We start from the raw sequence: 21,123 nt of genomic DNA, 5'->3' as shown, positions 1-21,123 counted from the left end.
CTGAGAGCGTCAGAGGAGAAAAAACAGTATTTCCTAGTAACAAACATATCCATGTATGTTATTAGATAAATAGTTTCACAATTGAACAATAAATTAACCTAACAGGTCAGCCCCTTTAAGTACATCAATCAACGATGCTGCCCAACATTGCGATATAGACTTCTCCACCTATATACCAGTTTGCCTGACCCGGGCTGTTTTTGGAGACTTTTCTCACTTGATACAGCACACTCTATTAATAGGTGTATCCAAGAATCCCTACTTCCCAAACCAGAAATCATATTATTTCTGAGGCCACATGCGGATGCTCTATGCCATAAGCAGTTACATCCAGTGGGTTGTTATTAATGCTCGCTCATTGGCATGACAGAGTCTTGAGATTCAGGATTTCATATCACACAAGCATATTGATTGGCTAGATCCACCTCAACATCCTTAATATTAGGAAAATCAGGCACCTCCTTCTTTTTCACACTGCCAAGCATCTCTTAATGAATCTTGGCCCTCATTACAACCCTTGCGTTAAGGGATTACCGGTACCGGTAAGGGTACTGGTACCGGTAATCCCTTAACGCCTGATTACGAGGTCCCTTTGCGGGTCCCGACCTTCACGGCTGGTCTGTACCAGCCGTTAAGGGAAGGACCCGCAAAGGTACTTTGAAGGTGATTACGGTACCGCATTTTGCGGTATCGTAATTGCTGCCTTCCCCATTCCCATTGAGCCCTATGGGGCAAAAATGGGAATGGGGAAGGGCCGATGGTAAATGGGGAATTACCGCCCGCCAACCTTGGAATGGGGCGGTAATTCCCCATGTCACCATGGCGGATCCGGTAAATTACCGGCGTTAACCATGGCGTGGCGCTAATAGCGCCATTGGTTAACGCCAGGGTTGTAATGAAGGCCCTTGTCTTCTCTAAACTGGACTACTGTGCCAGCTTCCTCTTTGGACTACCCAACTATGATTTCTGTCCTCTCAACAAGATCATTAACTTTGCTACCAGAACTCACTCACTTCACACCTACCTCTTTGTACCGTTACCAAGCTGGATGGCTGACGATGCAAAACACAGCCACATTTAAATTTCTTCTACTGATTCACAAATCTATCCATGGTAAGGCACCAATATAGCTATCCTCATATATCCAACTCTTCAAGCCTTCTCGTAATCTTCACTCTGCCTCCTAAACTACCCTTATGGCTCCTCGTCCTCCCTGTGCTCCCTCTCACTTTTGCTCCTTCTCTCTTCTTGCTCCAGTTGCATGGAATTCTCTTCCTCCAGACATCTGGGAAACAGTCCACGTGGATTTGTTCAAAACCCAACTAAGAGCCTACCTCCTCACCTCCAAGTTACCTTTTTAACCTACCTCTCATCTGCCTCCTAACAAAAATCTTTCCCCTTGCCTCTAACCTGCCTCTGTCCCTCACTACCTCTGTCTCCACTCTAGCACTTTACCCATCATGGTCACATCACGAGCACAGCTGGTCGTACCGCCATCTGTACTTAAAAATGTTCATTGTCCTTAATCTATGTATGCCCATGTATGTATTGTTCCTGGTGGATGTTCCATTTACTGCCCTCCAAACCTGGTCAGAATGTCCCTCTAACTCACCCATTGTAAGAAGCTCACTGCCTCCTGTCAATTCTGATTTCTTGTCTATTTTATGTTCTTTTGTGATCAAAAGAGCATGATCCTCCTGTATAAATACATAAATAAATGTATAAATATCTTTGAGACGTGGCTCAAACATTATACTGGCCCAGCTATGGTTGCATCACTCTCCAATGACTATTCTACTTTATCTACACACAGGAAATCTGGGAGAGGTGGGTGGAGTTGCTATTATGTGTAAAAAAAAACTCTATAAACGTAGTCTCTATCCCCTTTTGGATATCCCTTGATGTGAGATCATAAGTGCAAAAATGCTTAACTCATCTACTGCTACTACTCAGATCATCGTCACTTACCGTCCACTTACATTGTGAATCTAGTTTCTCTAAGTATCTCCTAGAAATTATTTTAAGATTTTTAAAACCCTTTTCCTCTATTATGTTGATGGGGGATTTCAATTCAGATTTTATTGATTCTGAGGACTCACAGGCCTTATTTTGATAAAATTGTCTTATGGATCTTGTTATTTAATTTCCAAAACTAACCAAAACCATATTCGGGGATGTACCCTTAACTGGGTGCTGTGACAAATCGTGAGGTGAGCCCACTGTGCAACACACACCCTAGTGGTCGAGGCAAGTGAGACCTCACCGGGAGAGACTCCCCTTTAGCAGACAAGAACTACCATTCCTGAGAGGAACTCCCTGAGGCCCTCCATGTGATGGCTTACATGGACTTGTATAATACAAACCAATATCATCAGCAACAAGAAACTGAGGATATCCCTTTAAATCAGATTCTCCAATTCACTGTGCCGAGGAGGCTGATATGGGATGATGTGCCAGAGAAGGCAAAGAACCGAGAGAGAGATGAACGCCGAGAGAATCAGCAGAAACTGTCAGAAATCGAGCTGGCACTCACCTGTACCGCCACTTTGGAGGCCTTCTTATCAGGAGACTTTTTATCTTTCTTCTTCTGAGAACATGAGTCATGAAGACTCTCCTGACACCACGCTGCTTGAATATTGTGAGCCAAGGCAGTGTGACCCCCCACAGGATAAAGCCAAAGACAGTGCAGGAGAAACTCCTCTGAAAGGTATAGTTGCAGCAGAAGAGGTTGCCACACATGGGAGTCCAAGATGAAGGGTAGGAGCCACAACAAGGTAAGCAGAGCCAAGGACAATGGAACAGAAGATGGATTTGGCAGGGCTAAAGCTCACGGCAGCCAAGGAAGGAAAAGGGGAAACAGGAAAGCAAGGGAATCAAAATAGCAAGGAAGGAACCAGGTACGAGAGCGGAGGGAAAATTAGCACCAGGAGCGCTGAGCGGCGATGAAAGCATTACCTGCATTGAGACACGCTGATCCGGGCGCCTCTGTTACTGATAAGTGATGAAACCGGAAGAACCAGCAGTGTTGTTGGATTCGGTCTGAACACCAGAAATGATAAAAGAAGCAGGTTCCCAGGAACGTTCTGATGGTGGGTACCCCTTCCAGTCCACAAGGTACTGTAATTGGCCCCAGCAATATCGAGAATCACAAAGGCGAGATGCCTCAAATTCCATTTGCTGATTGGCAGTGAGCACAGGAGGGGGTGCTCGGGCAGTAGAAGGGGGAGCCATGTATGGTTTCAAAAGGGAGACGTGAAACACTGGGTGAATCCTCTTCCATGAAGGTGGTAGCTGGAGATGAAATGCTGCTGGGTTGATACATTTGACAATCAGTAACGGTCCGTAAAAATGTGGAGACAGCTTACCAGGTCGTAGATGTCTAGGTAGGTATTTGGATGACAGCCACACTTGAATCACCCACCGAATACTGAGGTGATTCCCTATATCTTTTGTCAGTATGTCTATTTATATTGTCTCTGGCTTTTTGGAGATGTTCATTGGCCGACCGTGTACTTGAAGAAGATCAGTTACCCAGGTTGTTACTGAGGGTGCATCACAGAATTCGGCTCTTATCGAGGGTGTTATTGTAGGATGGAACCGTACGAACAGTAGAAAAGGCTGGTGTTCAATGAGGAGTGATCAGTATTATTATAGGAAAACTCTATGATGGGTATTAGAGTAGACTAGTCGTCGTTCACTTGAGTAGAGAAGCACCTTAGGTATTGTTTGAGGGTCTGGTTGACCCTCTCTGTCATTCCGTTGCTCTGGGCATGGTAGCCGGACGAAAGCACCCTCTTGATGTGTAATGTACTGGCTTCCACAATCTGATATGATGACAGAAGGTAGTCCGTGCAAACGGAACATTTCTTGGAAGAATACAGTCACCATTTCAGCTGCAGTGGGCAATTTAGGCAATGGAGTGAAATGGCCCATCCTAGAAAAGGCATCAATGGTCACCATAACAGTGGTATAGCCATTTGAGGGGGGAAGTTCGACTATGAAATCAGTTGCTATGATTTGCCATGGTCTGGAAGATAATGGTGGCAGATGAAGTAACCCAAGCTGTTTTGTTTTTGACAGCCTTGTTTTGAGCACAAACCAAACAAGAATGGAGATGTTCCTTTACGGAACTTGACACCTTTGGCCACCAGAAGTACCTTGGTAGATTCCGAAGCATTGCAGTTATCCCACAATGTCCTACAGATGGGTGGTCATGGCAGAGATACAGAGCAATTTTCGGAGCCTCTGTGGTAAGCAAAAACAGCGAGGCATTCTTGAAAAGATATCCGTTCTTTTTGCAGAGGTCCCACGGGTTAGACTGCAAGATGGTTTGCCTTTCTTGAGAGGCTACTGTTTCTTGTAATACTCGATCCAGGAAACTGTCAGCATGACAAATGAAACCCTACTCTGTAAAACCGTACAAAGGGTTCCAGAAGATACATTGATGTAGTCTGAATTCTGAGATAAGGCATCAGCCAGCCTGTTTTGAGACCCTGGTAGATATGTCATGGAACTGAGAGAAAAAGTATGCCTAATGGGCCTGTCGACTATTTCGAAATTCCAGGGATTTCAGCACTTGCAGGTTTCTGTGATCAGTTCTGACATGGATTGGGTGCTCGGTTCCCAGTAACAATCGAGAAAATCCTGTCTCACTGCCAATAACCCTTTCTTTAAGACTGAGTAGTTCCTTTTTCACAGTCGGATAAAGTGCAAGAGAGATAAGCCACCGGATATTCCTCTCTGTCATCTTGTGTCTGCTTCAATACTGCTCCTATGGCTGTGTCAGATGCATCAGTCTCGACAATGAAAGGTTTGGTGGTGTCAGGTTGATGAAGTGCAGGTGCTTCAGTGGACATCATTTTTAGTTGACGAAAGGCTTTTTCTGGACCACTAGACCATAGAAAGGGTATCTTCTTTTTCAAAAGGCTGGTGATGGGTAGAACAATGTTGGATACATTTGGGATAAACTTTCGATTAAGGTTTGCAAGCCCCAGAAAGGATTGAACCTGCTTAACAGAGCAAGGAGGAGGTCAAGAGGTTATGGCAGAGACCTTTCTAGCATCCATGGCTATGCCAGATTGGCTAATCACAAAGCCCAGGTATCGTATTGAGGTACAATGGAACTGGGATTTATCAGGTTTAGCCAACAAATGGTTCTCTCATAGTCTAGCCAATACTTTCCTGACGTGTTCCAGATGATCTTCAGCTTTCCGCGAGAAGATAAGTATGTCATCCAGGTAGATGATGACACAATGGAATTAAATATCTGAAAAGATATGATGCATGAATCATTGGAAAATACCTGGCGCGTTCATGTCCCCAAAGGGCATCACAAGGTATTCGAAATGACCAAATGGTATTCGAAAAGCCGTCTTCCACTCATCGCCTGCTCTTATCCTCAGAAGATGGTATGTTCCACGGAGGTCCAACTCTGAGAATAGAACAGCACCCCTGAGTGCTTCCGAAATATCTGAGATCAATGGTAAAGGATATTTGTCCTTTTTAGTGACTTCATTAAGCGCACGATAATCCAAGCAGGGTAATCATTCTGAGGTCTCTTTCTTTGGGACAAAAAAGAGTGAGGTCCCAGCAGGGGACTTGGAAGGTCTTATAAGGCCATTTCTTTAGATTGACATCCAGGTAATCCTTTAGAGCAGCTTTCTCAGGGGAGGATAAGATGAACATTCTCCCGAATGGGATCATGGCTTCTGGAGAGGTATCAATGGAACAGTTCCCGGGGCGATGAGGGGGGAGGGACTTTTCCAACGAGTCAGAGAACATATCAGAGAAGTCTTGGTATTCCACCGATACATTCTTAACGTGAGTGACAGCAGGGGACATACTGGATTCAGGCATAGTTGTAGTTTTGCACTTCTGTGGAGTTCTGCAGGCAGTGCGACACACAATATTCCGAGTTGAGTTTATGAATGGGTTGTGTCGTTGTAACCAATGCATCCCTAATACAAGGGGATAATGGGCTGACTTTAAGTTGTCGAATTGAAGGATCTCACAATGGTTATTGATTTGCAACACAACAGAAGCTGACTGTTCGGTAATCAGCCCGGATGATAAAGGTCTTCCGTAATGCCCTCAACAGTCTGATGTGAAGCCCTTGGTTCCTGTGTTATCTGATTAAGTTCTGCCCAAGAATCGTCCATAAACTGGCCCCTTGTCCCTGAACCCACCAGGGCCAGAACAGTGATTGAGACTTTCTCCTGGAGTAGAATCTGAAATTGAAGAATTATCAAAGAAAGGCATGGAGTCCTTTCCACGGTGAAGGTTGTTAAGGAGCTCTTGGGTGCCTCCCGAATCCTGGCTCCAGTTAGGAGCGGGTGATGTCCTAGGAGGGACAATCAGACAACTTCTAACAGCACAGGCAGGCGATTCACAGTAAAAAAGGCATAAGCCTAGATCTATGCTGCAAGCTCTTTCTTCTCGGCTCAAGGGACCCCACAGGAAACCTAATTGCATGGGCTCTGGTTTCGAGGATGAAGCCCAAACAAGATCTGTGGATGGATGAGAAGGAAATGAATGCCTAGAGGTAGGTAAGTGAAGTCTTCTCTTCTCAGCCTTTCTCTCTTGCAGACGGTAAACAATCTGCATGGCAAGGTCAATTAATGCTTGTAGAGAATCCGGTCTGGCTATCCTGGCCAGCTCGTCTTTGATGTCTTCATTTAGTCTGCGGCGAAATATTGCGAAATAGGCATTTGCAGACCAATCAGCCTCTTTGGCTAGTTGTTTGATTCTTGAAACATACGTTAGCATGTCCTGAGTTCCCTGGTGAAAGTCCAGTAACTTCTCTTCGGTGGTAAAGACCACATCAGGTCTATCGAGCATTAACTTGAAGGTTTCCAGGAATGCGGCATAATCATCTAGCCATGCATTCTCTGCTGAGACCAAAGGTGTTGTCCAGGAAAGGGCATTGCCAGTCAGATGGGAGATTATAAACCCAACCGTAACCCTGTATGATGAGAATATGCCTGGCTTAAAAGTAAAATATACTAGGCAAGAATCCTAAAAAGGATGTTGTTTCTTTGGTGATCCATAATATTTTTCAAGAACAGTCCCCAGAGATGGGTTCTCCTGACCCATAACTTCACAAGTTAACACCAGCTGGCAAGTGCAGCATTTTCAGCCTATAGAGACTGCATCTCTGTGCTCAACTCTTGCATTCCCCTTAATAAGTCTTGCAACTGATCCATATTCTTGGATTTGGTGATCGCTGGGCGTCTCAAACTGTCAGAAGTCAAGCTGGCACTCTCCTGTGACTTCACTTTGGAGGTCTTCTTATCAGTAGACTTCTTATCTTTCTTCTTCTGAGAATGTGAGTCGTGGAGATAGGGGCGAGACTCTCCTGACGCCACGTTGCCCGAATAGTGTGAGCCCAGGCAGGGTAACCCCCGGAGGATAAAGCCAAAGACAGTACAGGAGAAAAACCTGTGCCCCGAAGGGTAGCGAAAAACCTGTATCGAACATCTCTGAAAGTTGTAGTTGCAGCAGAAGAGGTCACCACACATGGGAGTCCAAGAAGAAGGGTAGGAGCCGGAACAAGGTAAGGAGAGCCAAGGAAAATGGAAGAGAAGGTAGATTCAACAGGGTTGAAGTGCACAGGAGCCAAGGGAGGAGAAGGGAAAACAGGAGAGCGAGGGAATCCAAATAGCAAGGAAGGAACCAGGAACAAGGAAAATTAGTACCAGGAGCATTGAGCAGGTATGAAAGTATTACCTGCGTTGAGATGCGCTGATCCGGGTGCCTCTGTTACTGATATGTGATAAAACCAGAAGAACCGGCACTGTTGATGGATGCAGTCTAAATACTAGACAGTTAGAAGTGCAATTGCATATGGGTACCATCTTGGGAAGAAACACAGCACCTGCAATGCCAGGGACACGTTTCCAAGCTGACCACAGTCACCAGGAGTGGCGGTTAGTGATAGAAACCCTCTGCATGTAAGAGAAGTGATGAAGGCAGGGCTGTCATAGAACACGGAGCTCGACAAGAAGCTCCACCTCAGAGCGAGAAATGCTGGGAGACCGGCCTGTCAGAGGGAAGGAAATCCAAGTCCAATGATAGAGAGAGTTTGGTGGTGCTTTGCCCACGAAGTAGTCATGATGGGCAGTCTGCGTGAATAATAACGCTGACACCACCGGCAGGAGGAGATCGCTCCTGATCTGAGTCACGGCACCAGTGAACTTTAGAAGATGAGAACGAGGCACAGAAGAAAGAGACACCGCGTAAAGTAAGCCGCAGAGCTATGAAGCAGACAAAAGAGAATCTGATGCCCACCAGGTACCAGCACTGTTGCCCCTGAACACAGAAGGGAATATGGGAAACGGGAAAACCGGTTGGAAAAGAGGGGCACAATGTAAAGCCAATGAAACTAGTACCAGTATTGGTGTGAAGGGAATTGGAAATGAAGTAAGAAACCAGAGCTGTGGTAATGAAATTAATAGAAAGAAAAACAAATACTACAAAGTGTGAGGGAAGATACGTTTGAAACTTCTCACGTTGGGAAAAGGGAAAACACAACCCATATCCCTAAGCTAAAAAGGAGAATATAAAAGGAAAAGACACTTGGGGAATACAGCCTTCCGATGGCAAGAAGATAAACTTCATACATTGGACAGCACTCTGGGAAAGGGTGAATTGTAATTGGAAATTAAGTATAGAAAGTATACAAGAGGATAACAAGATCCAAGGGGCTGGGAACCACACAACAGAGAGAGAATGAACTTGAATCAAAATAAGAAATGTGGAGAGAAAGAGAAAAAGGAAACTACCATTCCCTTAAGGGAGCTACAGTGCTTAACTAAAAAGATAATAAAAGACTATTTGCATTTGGTCTACTGAGTGGAACAGAAGAAAAGAAACAGACTCTCTACGAAGAACACAGTAATAAGGATAAGGGAGCCAATCTCCCAGTCTGAAAAAATCAGCTACCTCCATCCACCACTGCCCCTTTGAGATAAAATATTAAAGATCTGAGACTGCATCAATCTTGCCCATGTGACCCCCTCCAAGAGTATTACAAATGCATGTGCAGGACAACCTCAACTGATGTGGACATTATCCACACTCACGCCCAAATTGAGTTACAGCCTTTGCCAGCCTGTGAGATACAAGCTATTATGGATAGCTTTAAACCTACAAGCTGCACCATTGATCCATGGCCTACTAAAGTTTTTTAAAGACTGTGTGGATGTACCAGTGCCTGTACATCAATAAGCGTATCAATGCTTTCCTTAGAGGATACATGGTTCCAGACATCCGCAAGCAAACCTGGGTAACACTGCAACTGAAACAAACCTTTCTGGACCCTATGGATTGTGTCAGTTACCAGCCCATTACCAACTCACACTTCCTATGAAGATTTGTAAACCGTGCAGCCACTATTTAGCTACAGACCCATGTAGAATCCACTTACTGTTAGGCGATCGCCAATTGGGCTTCTGCCAGGCAGGAGGACCAAGATGACCCTTTTAGACATAAAGGACTCCCTTCAACATATTGTAGATGAAGAGAAAATTGGCCTTCTCATTTTACTTGATTTGTTGGCTGCGTTCGATACCATCAACCATGCCATTCTTATTCAACGGTTTAAAGGCTTAACGTTGGTGTCATAAAATACTTCTAAATGGTTTAGTTCCTTTCTTAACTAGCAAACATCTCGGATAAAAGGTCTGGCACAGCGTATCTCACCAGAAACAGTTATGTACAGATTGCCACATGGCTCATGCATCTGACCAGTTTTATTTAATATCTACATGAAGCTGCTCATGATCTACTAAGTGGCCATGGCGCAGTTTTCCAGAATTTCGCAGTTGATACGCAAAATGTCTTCTGTCTTGATAGTGATTACACTGCCACTGTATCACACATCCAGACTATATTTAATTGTATTGAACAGTGGATGGCTGAAAACAGGTTGGGCCTTAATCAGAAGGAAACAGAGCATCTGCTTGTTGCTTGCCCCAATAAGATCACTAATTCCTTGGGTGTCTACCCGGCTCTGCGAATTGCAGGGCATACCTTAAAAATGTCAATCCATTAAAAAACCCTGGGTATGACCCTGGACTCCATTTTCTCTATGTTCCCTGTGAGGGGCCAGAGTAGGGAGACAGAGAAAGTGTTGGATTGTTCACAAATGCTTTTATTTAAATAATGAGAGGGGTGGGAAAAATCCCTCACTGGCCCTAACTTAATGAGGGGTTTCCATGCCTTAACAAAACTAACTAATGGACTGGTCATTGTCAGGATGTCCAAAATAAAGTCCACTGTCCTGTGTGCAAAACCTTTTCTGACACTCAAACTACAATCCTACCAAAACTACCATTAGGGAAGGAAATACTCTGTTGGCTGCCTTCCTGCTGCCTTTCTTCTAGTAATGATGCCTCACTGCCTATTTGGCTCAGTGATGCCCTTATCCTATTTTAAGGAAGTGGACTTCTTCCTTAATGGTTGACCAAAGACGTCCACCGAGTGCCAATGGGACAATCCTCTTTCTTGGTCTTATAGTGCCAGGGGAACATCTCACTTACCTGGACTTTACTGTCCCATATTCGGTGTCAAGAGGGACAATCCTCTTCCTTGGTTTTGTAGTGCCAAGGGTGCAATACCCTTCCCGGACTTTACTGTCTCGTATACAGTGCCAAGGAGAACAATCCACTTCCCCTGATCTTGGCATCTGTTTACAATAATATTGACTTTTGATCCCACTGATGTCTATGGCAGTTTCTGTATCAGTTTCAGTATGAACCTATTATGAGTTCTTACTTGTGTTCCACTCAGTAATAGGGGAATTGCCTTTCTACCTTTTTTTCTTTAGAAATATATAAATGCCAGAGTGGATAATCCACATCCCCTGGTCTTTCATGGTATTGGATTTCTTACTGCACCTATTCGGTATTTAAAAAGGGAGTCGGTAACTCCTTTCTCAAGAGTTCATTTCCAAATATTGGTATTTCCCAGAGTGTTGCTTAACCTCTGGCTATTTGCATTCTGGCTGGCTTGCCAATAGTTTATTCCCCTCGCTCCATTTGTCGTCCTCACCAACTTCCCTTTTTAGCCCTCCTGAACCCTGCTCATATTACGGTTGTTTGCCAGGTTTTCCTCTGTATTTTTCTATGCATGCGGCTTACCATACAACGTTGGCACCAGGACTGGAAGTCTGTTTCCTTACAGCTCGTTGAAGGACCTCTCATTCAGGGTGTCACAGTTACTGTAGTATGGCATCCTGCATTCGCCATCTGGTGGGCCAAGGTCTCCCAAACAGCGCTGTCTCTTCTCCCATGTTGGTCAGCTGTAAGGGAAGGAGGTGACCACTCTTTTTGCTCAGCAACGCCTGGCTCTCCCCATTAAGGGGCGTCCGCACTCTTATATGGTGCGACACTGAGAGGTGTTTGGCACCTGCTTTTTAGTGCCTTCTCCATCAACCACACAAGGGGACCTGCGTTCCTGAGCCTTCAGTTTGGCAGTTCTTGCTCAGAGCTAATTCTTGGATGCTCCGTGTAAACGCTCAGAGTTTCCTTCTTCCTATTACTTCTCCATGTTCGGTTTTCTCTGTCCGAGCTGCTTCCACGTGTCTTGCTATTTCTCCCAATACTCCCCCAACAACAACCACGACTTACTAGTTCTTCTTCTCTTTTATGACCAATTCCACTATCATTCATAGAAAACGGACCAACATGTTGAAAGGAGTGTTTTACTTTTCCCCTGTAGTTGTCTTCCTTGTTGCAATGGTTTCATTTTATCTGATGGAATTTATTTTGGGAAAGTACATATGGCCATAGGGTATTTCAGGATTCCTGATGGGAAGTTTGATACCCTTTCTTGATTTGAGTATGGAAATGAGCTTTTCTTTCATTAACCCAGGGATGATATCTCTTGATTCATCACACCCTACAGATACATCAAGGGCTTTAGAAGTCCAACTTTTACCTTATGCTGCTCCCCCAAATCAGGCCCTTGCTTACAGAAAAACATTGTGCAAAAATTGCTAGTCTCATTATTGGTGCAACAATGTACTATTGAACTGTGTTATAGCAGGCATCCTGGATTATATTATCTAGCAGCTGTAGGTTTTATAAAACATGACAGTCAGGATTGTCACTGATACACCTAGACACTCCCATAGTTGGCCCATGCTAAGAAAGCTAGACTTGATTCCCATAAAAAGTAGGATTGCTTTAAACTCCTGACCATCACCCATAAAGCTCTGATTGGATGTGTGCCCATGTATATTAATGAACGATTTAAGATGTTCATTTCTCTACATGCCGAGAGAGCAGCCAGGTGTTCAACATTATTCCCCACTATTTGTAAGCGGGCTAGGTCTTTTGGCAGCTGCTGCATTATTGTTGCAACAGAAGCATAGAATGCACTCTCCGCTGACATACGGGATATCAACAATTTTTGTATGTCCAGAAAAAGCTGAAAACCCTTCTATTCTAATGAGCTGTAAGGTTGTTCTGCTCTTTCTGTCCGACTCTTAGTTCTCTCAGCCATTTTTGTGTTCTTCATCTCTCAGGCTTATATGCCTTTTCCAGAGCATTTAGAAACTGGTAGGTTGTAATGCCTGTCCTCGATTACAATACAGTACAGTTGATGAAAGAAATACGTTCCAGGCAGATGTCCACCTTTTGACTTATGGCTTTGTGATAAAATGCAACTGTGCATATTTGTTTTCATAGCATGGGATTCTAAGGGACCTCATTCAGCCTTTGAACATTAATATTTAGCTTAAAAAGGACTTTGGTGCACTGAAATATGAAAAAAAGAAATTGCCATGTTAATTTCAACAGGACACACATAATGTAATCCACTTTATGGTCATAACTTTCCATTGCTTTGTTTGATTTCAAAAGTGAAAATAGTTTCGGAAACAGCTAAGCTTTCTTGATAGTATAAATCTCAGCATGATATATTCATACATATCATGTATTAATAACAGTACATATTTCAATTGCTTTTTCATGGAGTATTTCACAGATCTGAGGATTTAGGTTTATTATGCAGTTTCAAAAACATAAGCCTCAGTAATGGCAAAGGTTCACAATAGTAATTATGAGAGAAAAATGGATTTGTGTCCGAACTGCCCCATAACTCCAGTAAGAAGGAGACCTAACCTCCCATTATCACATGGCAAAATGCATTGAACCAATCCAAATAGAGTAGAGTTTTGGGTTGTCAGTATAGGAAGAGATGATGAAAGACCCCGTACAGTGAGAAATGGTTGTATCAAATGATGCTTCATGGCTGATATTTATCAGCTATTTAATCCAAAACACACAGAAAATAGAGAGAGTTCTGAGATTCTTGGTAAGCCTGCAGACTGGGAGACACTGTCCGATTGGAGAAGTGCTAATGTGAGATTATATATTGGAGATTGCTGGAGGATTCCCTTAAGAAGGCCTTTTGTCCAGAGGGGCTTGGATAGAGAAACATTGGCCAAAACAGGACCACAGTTCCTGTGAAGGGATTTTTGAAGCAGGGGATGGAATGAGACCAGAGTTTACATGATGGGAACTTCCTAGAGCTGTGTATTTCCTACCTGTCCTGGGCCTTTAAAAGACAAATTAAAAGTGAGTATAACAATCCTTGTGCGAATAGATATATGTTCGAAGAATGATTTAAACCACTGATAGAAACGGAATCAGAGGAATGCTTTATCAGCAAGGCCTCTAAATGGGGCCTGAGCTGCAAGGAAAACATTGGTGAGCTGTATTTAAAAATAGAATGCCATAGAATTTGAAGTGTAAAATTCATTGATATTGTTCTCTGAGAGTACCCAAAAAAATGGTTGTGCAGTTTATGTGTTGTTTGTTGTTGTTGTGGTGTGGTGAAGTGTGTGTAGGTTGCTGGCCGAGAAATGGTTGTGTGGTTTTTTGGGTGAATTAGGTATGCAGAGATTTGAAGTTGGGTTAGTGGGTTGTATGTCCTGGTTCTAGCCGATCTTGTACTATTTAAATAGCATTTCTGTGGGTCTGCTTAGTAGTTGATTACATTTCTTGGCCATTTATCTGTTAAGTTAGATGGCACAACGCGTTCCTGGTTGTGTTGTATGGGTCTTAGGTTGGGGGGCCAGTTATGCCTAGCCCCCCCCCTCTGGTGTTGGTGCTGTGGATTGGCCGCCTCCTATTCCCTCGCTGTCTATGTTGACGGTGGTCTGCTGGGTTTGGGCGTGATTCGGGGCCAGGGGATTATTGATGAATACCCAATAAATAAAAATAAATAAACCATAGTACATAAAAAGAGAAATCTCGCGTGAAATAATATCCTTAACGTGAAGTAGGAAAGGAATTCATTTGTCCATTTTATTTCCAGGAAAATGTCAATTTAAATCACCATTGTCATTTTTCAGACTAGCATTGCGCACAAAAGAGGAAACTGCATTAAGCAGATTTCTAATGTCTAGTAGGATTGGAGAGTTAATTTCTGTTCCATCAGAAAATTATATTCTCACACTTGCAGGATGTTTTACAAATGAAACTAGATTTTGTGCCGTCCCAAATTGAAAGCGTCTATTCGAAACCCAAGACTTTAGACAAAGTAGTCCAACATTACACTTAATATTTTGCATACATGCCTAAACTAGAAACCAACCAACCATTATCTTTAGTAAATAATTGTTTTGAGAATAAGCATGTTAGATGTGAAACAAACGCATACTATGATATTTTTCTTGAGTGCCAACACTTCTTGTTGGTGTTAGAGAAAATACATTGAAATGTATGTGATTAACTTTTTCGCTGCTCCCAACACTTGGCAATGAGGTTATAGGAATTAAAGTGCAATATATATTGTCGATTGCAGATAAAATTACCAGATCATATTGAAACCGACAAGCGTTATTTTGTAGGCATTGATGTTTGTGCTTTTTGGATGTCATCAATAGCGAGATAACAGTAGGCAGGTTATTTTCATTTTCTGTAGGCAAATGGCCTGTACCTATCTGTAAAGGATATTGTGGATGATTTCCCCATCATAAGGTTAAGGGACCAACTTTGGTTTTGATTTAATATTTAAATGAAACAGAATAATAGGAATATTTAGATCAAAAGTATCTTATTTATTGTCCCTTCATTTTGGAGTGGATTGTTGTGGGGAGTGGCATTAGATCAGAGAATGCTGTCTCTGTAAAAACTGTCCATCTAAAATGTATTCTATAGTTCAAATTGCATTACAGTATCTTGCAAAGATCGTTTGAGTAGGCCAAAGTCATTATTGAACTCTTTCCTCTGATTGAACACCTGAGCAAGATAATCATTGACATGGTCACTCCCGCTTCTCCAAGCTTTATGTGGCTCGCTATGCTCGCATTAGCATTCCTTTTTTAAAGGAGTTTCATTAAGAGCACACGATGAGTCTCTGATGTCCCCCCTGCTTGAGGACTTAGGAATTTCCCCTCTGTGCTCCTTCTGTTATAAAGGGTTGTGTATCAGAAAGAAGCATATGGATGTCAAACAGGTAGCTAGTAATTTCCTGACATTTCCTCACCCTCTGGTACTTCTATGATTTAAATGTTATTGCATTTCAAATACATTTTTTTAACACAATAAACACAAAAATAATGTTCATGTCATCATCTTTGGGCTGAAGATGCTATATCTCAGGGACTGCAATGTTGGATGTCATAATTCCTCATTATACTGATTGACATCATCTTGCTGATGTATGCAGCTTTTCATCAATTTGACCTCGGACATATTATTGTCAAAGGTGTTATTTGGACCTGTGATACTTAGTTTAATACTATTTATGGCTACAGTGATGGGACTTGTGAAACACTATGCTATGGTATTCAAAGATTGCATAAGGAAGCGTTAGCCTTGATATGGGCTTTGAATCTGGTCTGTGGACACCCCTACATCATGCCTCTTTCACCGGAGCAGCAGGTAGAACACTCTAACCCAGCACTTGTGCAGTGTCCACGCCCTTTACACCGTCCATCTTAAAATGAAAAGACTGGGATGCTAAGACATGTGCTCCAAAAAGGGTAGACACATTGCCAGTTCTACCCAATGTGGAATTTTGCAAATGGCCAATACTATTTGCGGGGATTCTCTTGACAGGGCCCGCAATTAACAGACCCTCTTGGGAAGCATCTAATGTAATGGCAGTGTTATTGCTCTCTAACCCGTTGGATGTCTAGCGGATCTGTGAGTTTAGACGAGCGCTGTGGCTGCAAACAATTGAAAGACAGGGTATGTATATATCCATATAATTAAATTGTAGCTCACATGGCCCAGTCCTACACCTTTCTCTCCCTGCTGTGACACATTTAACGGACACATCTGTGATGTTAGAATTCTTGCAGTGGAATAGCCAGGTACTGCAAGCCCCAGTCTCTCAAACAAGATGGCCAGGCATTCAAAGACCACTATTCCATAGCCTCTCTTTGGTAATCTACGGTGACCTCCAATGGACATTCTAAATCTCTTGCTTTTCACAGAGTCCTGGAAGGTTCTGCACTTCATACACATCTGCTGCAGGTCTAGAGGGCTGAAGTCATCAATTCTGCACAACCTGCTCTCTATCCCCAAAACATCCTCTCCCTCACAAGCCAACTCACATTGGTATGACCTCAAAGCGCTGGTAGGTTGAACGCCCTCAGGGACTGTAGTCCAGGTCAGTCGAGCGAGTAAGGTGTCAAAGGGTGCTTGGGTGCACCTATTATGTGCGCAGCTGATGCAATTGCCTGATGGTAGCTGCATCCTAGCATTAGGTGTGGTGGTATTTGATATCAATTGAATGTGTGCAGTCTGGAGGATGGTCACCAAGACTGGTTTCTGGCTGCATTAGGCCTGTTTATGACGCTTATGTGTGCAGCCAGGCCAATTTTCGTGGGGTATAGCTGTGTTTTATCAGAATGTTGAGGTGTTCATGAAGTAGGGTTCGTATGTGAGCAGCTAGGCCGAAATTGATCAAGGTGTTTAGCCGTGCTCTATTTGTGTGTTGGTGTACAGTAGAGAGTGAGCATAGTGATAGGAGAGGTGAGTGTCTGGGTGGAGGTTTTGATCTAACAAGCTCGCTATTCCGGATTTCAAGTGCGCGATTGCGATTGCTGCGTTTAGAGTAAACTTATTAGTTACTTAATAGGTGCATACAGTGATGTCATTGCTCGGGATCTCTTTGAACATTTGTTATCAGGTTGTAAGGTCTCAGCAGCCTTAGATGGTCTTAGTCGTCAAATACGGAAAGAGCTAGGTTTTTAGAGCTTTGCGGAAGGCCATGTAGTCTTGGGTGTGTCGAATATGTGGGGGGAGTGAGTTCCACAGAGTTGGGGCCAAGGTTGAGAAGGCGGATCCTCCGATCCTGAGAGAATTAGAGGTTGGAATCACTAGAAAGAGGGCAGTGCTTGATCTCAGGGTGCGAGATGGGAGGTAGGGTTTATCATCTCTTGTAGGTACGTTGGGCCAGGCTTGTGCACTGCTTGGTGGGCAATGCATAGGGTCTAGAAGGTGGCCCTCAATCCGATTGGGAGCCAGTGGAGGGTTCGGAGAGCGGGTGAGATGTGGTCTCTGTGACCCAGGGCGAGGAGGAGTTTGGCAGCAACGTTTTGTGCTCGTTGGAGATTGTTGAGTTGGTATGCTGGTGCTCCCAGGTATAAGGAGTTGGCATAGTCCAGTCTCGACATAACAATAGACATAACAGCGGCAAGTCAGTTGGGGTAGGAGAGGTAAGGAAAAATGTGTCTAAGGAGTTTGAGTGGTAGTGACAGAATTTTGAAACATTAATGATCTGACGGGAGAGGGTTAGGCCTGAGTCCATAGTGCAGCATAGTATTTTGACTATATTGCAGGCAGGGAATGGTGGGCTGAGGGAGACGGACCATGGGAGCGGTTGTAGGAGAAGTGCAGTATAGCCTCACACCATGATTTCAGTTTTATCAGTGTTCAAAAGGAGGTGGTTACTTGTCATCCATCAGTCAATATCACGGAGATAAGTTTCAAGGTCGAGACATGGGTTGGTGCTTGTCTTGGGGATTCTCAGGATAATTTGGGTATCGTCGGCGTAGTTGTAACAGGAAAGGTTGCGTGCATGGATGATTCCTGGTACAGTCATCATATAGAGATTGAAAAGGAGGGCAGAGAGGCATGCGCCTTGGGTTACTCCAGTGTTCACAGGGCGAGCAGTTGAGACAAAAGGGGAGAGGAAGGCGATTTGTTTCCTGTTACTGAGGAAGGAGGCAATCCATTTGAGTTCCAAGCCATGGATTCATAGGGAGTGGAGGCAGTCAAGGAGGATTGAATGGTTAACGGTGTCAAAGGCTGCAGAGAGATCGAGGAGAATCAGCGCTGCGCAACACTCAGAGTCTGCCATGACCTTGAGATCATCTCAGATCGAGATCAGAGTGGTTTCTGTTCCATGTCGAGGTCTTAAGCCTGATTGTGCAGGGTCGAGGAGTTTGTTGGATTCTACAAAGCATTAGAGCTGGGAGTATGCAGTCCGGTGAATTATTTTTGCGAGAAATCTGGTGTTTGAGATCTTCCTCTGGTCTAAGCCACCACTCAGCTTCCCGGATACAATCAGATGCGTGCTTCTGCAGGATTCTACTCCAGGATCTTCTGTTCAATTGATGCCAACTATGTGACTGGCAGTAGCAAGTGGGCAAATTTCAGGCAGGGCCAGGTGGTATGCAGGACCCAGTGCTAATTTTATCATTCCTGGGGTCTCGGCAGAGGCGTAACAAGGATTGTCTAACAAGTGGGGCCTAAAGCTAATGTAGCTGGACCCAACACAGAGACTTGAACATTTACAAATGCCCACACACCAATGCTGAGTGGGCATTTACAGTTTTTGGGTGGGCCTTTCCCGCTCAGGCCCTACCCTGTCTATGCCTCTGAGTATGGTATGGTAATATTTATTGGTATAGCGCCTATACACAAGACAAGTGTTTCAAAGCGCTCAAGAGGGTGGCCAGTGGGAGAAAAACAGTCTTTCAGGGCCATTGAATTCATGAACGATACAAGTTTGCCTACAAGGCAGAGCAAGTGCATAAATACATTTAACATGGTAGATAAAATCAAATAGGTCTGATGATGATTCTGCAGTTTTTCCAAGAGCATAGGGCACGAAATGCAGGAGGGAAGAAGGGGAGAAAAAGGTAGGCGATCTTCAGGCATGGTATGATCAGATCGTGCAAGTGCACAGCAGGTAATGATGAGAGGGGCGGGTGTGGTAGCGATGTGGGGGAGGAACAAGTGCGACCGGTTAGTCAAAGTGCTGGTAAGTGCTGGGAGAAATCACTCTCATGAGTCAATGACCAAGTGCAGTAGCAGTGGGGCAAGCACAAGCCCTGCAGCAGTGCTGAATGACTGGTGAGGGAGCCAGGGACCTTTGAGACTCTGAGGTACCCCCGGCGGCCGGTCGGTATGCTGTATGGTAGGGGAGGGGGAATGGATTGGGAGATTAGCAGGGTAGAGGAAGAGAGAAGGAGAAGACGAGGAATGTCTTGAGGAGTTTCTGTGTACTTAAGGAGATCAGGCTGAAGATGGAGCATGGCAGGGAGGCTGTACCAAAGGGGGTGCCTGCTGAGTATAAAGATCTCCCTCCAAATCTCTGCTTAGAGAACTGGCTCACTCGCAGAAGGTTGGAGGTAGATGAGCGGAGGTTCGGGAGGGACAGTATTTGTGAAGGAACTGATGTAGATAGGTGGGTCCCAGACCCCAGAAAGCCGTGTGGACAATGCAGAGGGTCTTAAACTTGATCCTTGCAGCCACGTGGGAGCCAGTTGAGAGATTTCCACACTGTAGAGAAGCAGTCGCACGACTTGATGCCAAGGATAAGCCTTGCGGTTCTGTTCTGGTTGAATTGCAGAGGGCGCAGAGAAGAGGCAGGGAGGTTGATAAAGGGGCTATTACAGTAGTCCAGCCTTAAGAGAAGCAAGACTCTGAAGACAGTGAGCCTCTGGGGGAAGGTGAGAAAAGGAAGAGTACCTCTCAGGAGGTGCAGCTGGTAGTTGGACTTTTTAGAGATGTTTGAGATATGAGAGGAGAAAGAGAGGGTGAATTTGAAGATGACCCCAAGGTTTTTTGCCTCAGAGGTGGGTGCGAACGCAGGGCCTGAGGGAGGCCAGAGAGAGAGTGGGAAAGTGGGAGCAGGAGTCCAATGCGAACAATCTCAGTCTTGCTTGTGTTGAGCAGAGGATCGTTTGCAGCACACCATGACTGAATTGCAGCCGGGCAGTCAGATAAGAGTGTGGTAGAGGAGGTGGCTGAGGGTAGCCTGAAGGAGAGTTGTGTGTCATCCGCATAATACTGGAAGTTGTAGGTGAAGGTGGCAATACCTGTGCCAGGGCAGCCATGTAGACAATGAAGAACCCGGGGGATAGGTTAGAACCCTGGGAGATGCCGCAGGGTGAACGTGTGATAGTGGAGAGAAAGGACCCAAGTTCTACATGGGATGGGTGGTCGGAGAGGAAGGAGGCTAAGCACGCCAGCGCCTAATCTGTGATTCCCAGGGTGTTACGGAGACATGTGATCAGGATGTTGTGGTTTACCGTGTCAAAGGCAGAGGAGAGGTCAAGAAGATTGAGGACAGAGGGAGTGTTAGTATCAAGATTTGAGAGCAGATCTTCAAGGGTGTTCAGGAGAGCAGTTTCCGTGCCTCTGGATGCTCTAAAGCCAGACTGATGGCCGTGGAGAGAACCAACGGATTCAGTGTGGACGGAGAGCTGAGGGATAGCCAGCTTCTCCAGGAGTTTACCCAAGAAAGGGGTGATGGATATGGGGTGATAGTTAACCAGATTAGAGGGGTCGGACAAGGGTTTCTTAAGGAGAGGGTGCTTAATGGAGTACTTTAGAGCGGTTGGGAAAACTCCAGTGGTGAAGGAGAGATTGCAGAGATCAGCCAAGGCTGGAGCGAGAGAGTCAATGTTGTCCTTAATGGTTTTGGAGGGGCATGGGCCAACCTGTTTGGATGAGGCCTTCATAGACCGGATTTGTCTGGCAACCTCATCAGGTGTGATGGCAGAGAGAGAAGAGAGGAGAAGTGATGGAGGGGCCAAAGGAGGCTCCAGAGGGGTTGGTATATGAGGTGGTGTGGCAGTGAGAGAGGAAAGGGTGTCGTGGGATTTTGCGGTGAAGTGAGAGGCCAGGGCCGAGCAGAGGTCCTGGGTGGTTG

This window comes from Ambystoma mexicanum, chromosome 5q (assembly GCF_040938575.1).
Source record: "Ambystoma mexicanum isolate Mex_15411 chromosome 5q, UKY_AmexF1_1, whole genome shotgun sequence".
Classification (NCBI taxonomy): domain Eukaryota; kingdom Metazoa; phylum Chordata; class Amphibia; order Caudata; family Ambystomatidae; genus Ambystoma; species Ambystoma mexicanum.
The sequence above is the reverse complement of the archived record's forward strand: the minus strand, read 5'-3'. Positions refer to the sequence as shown.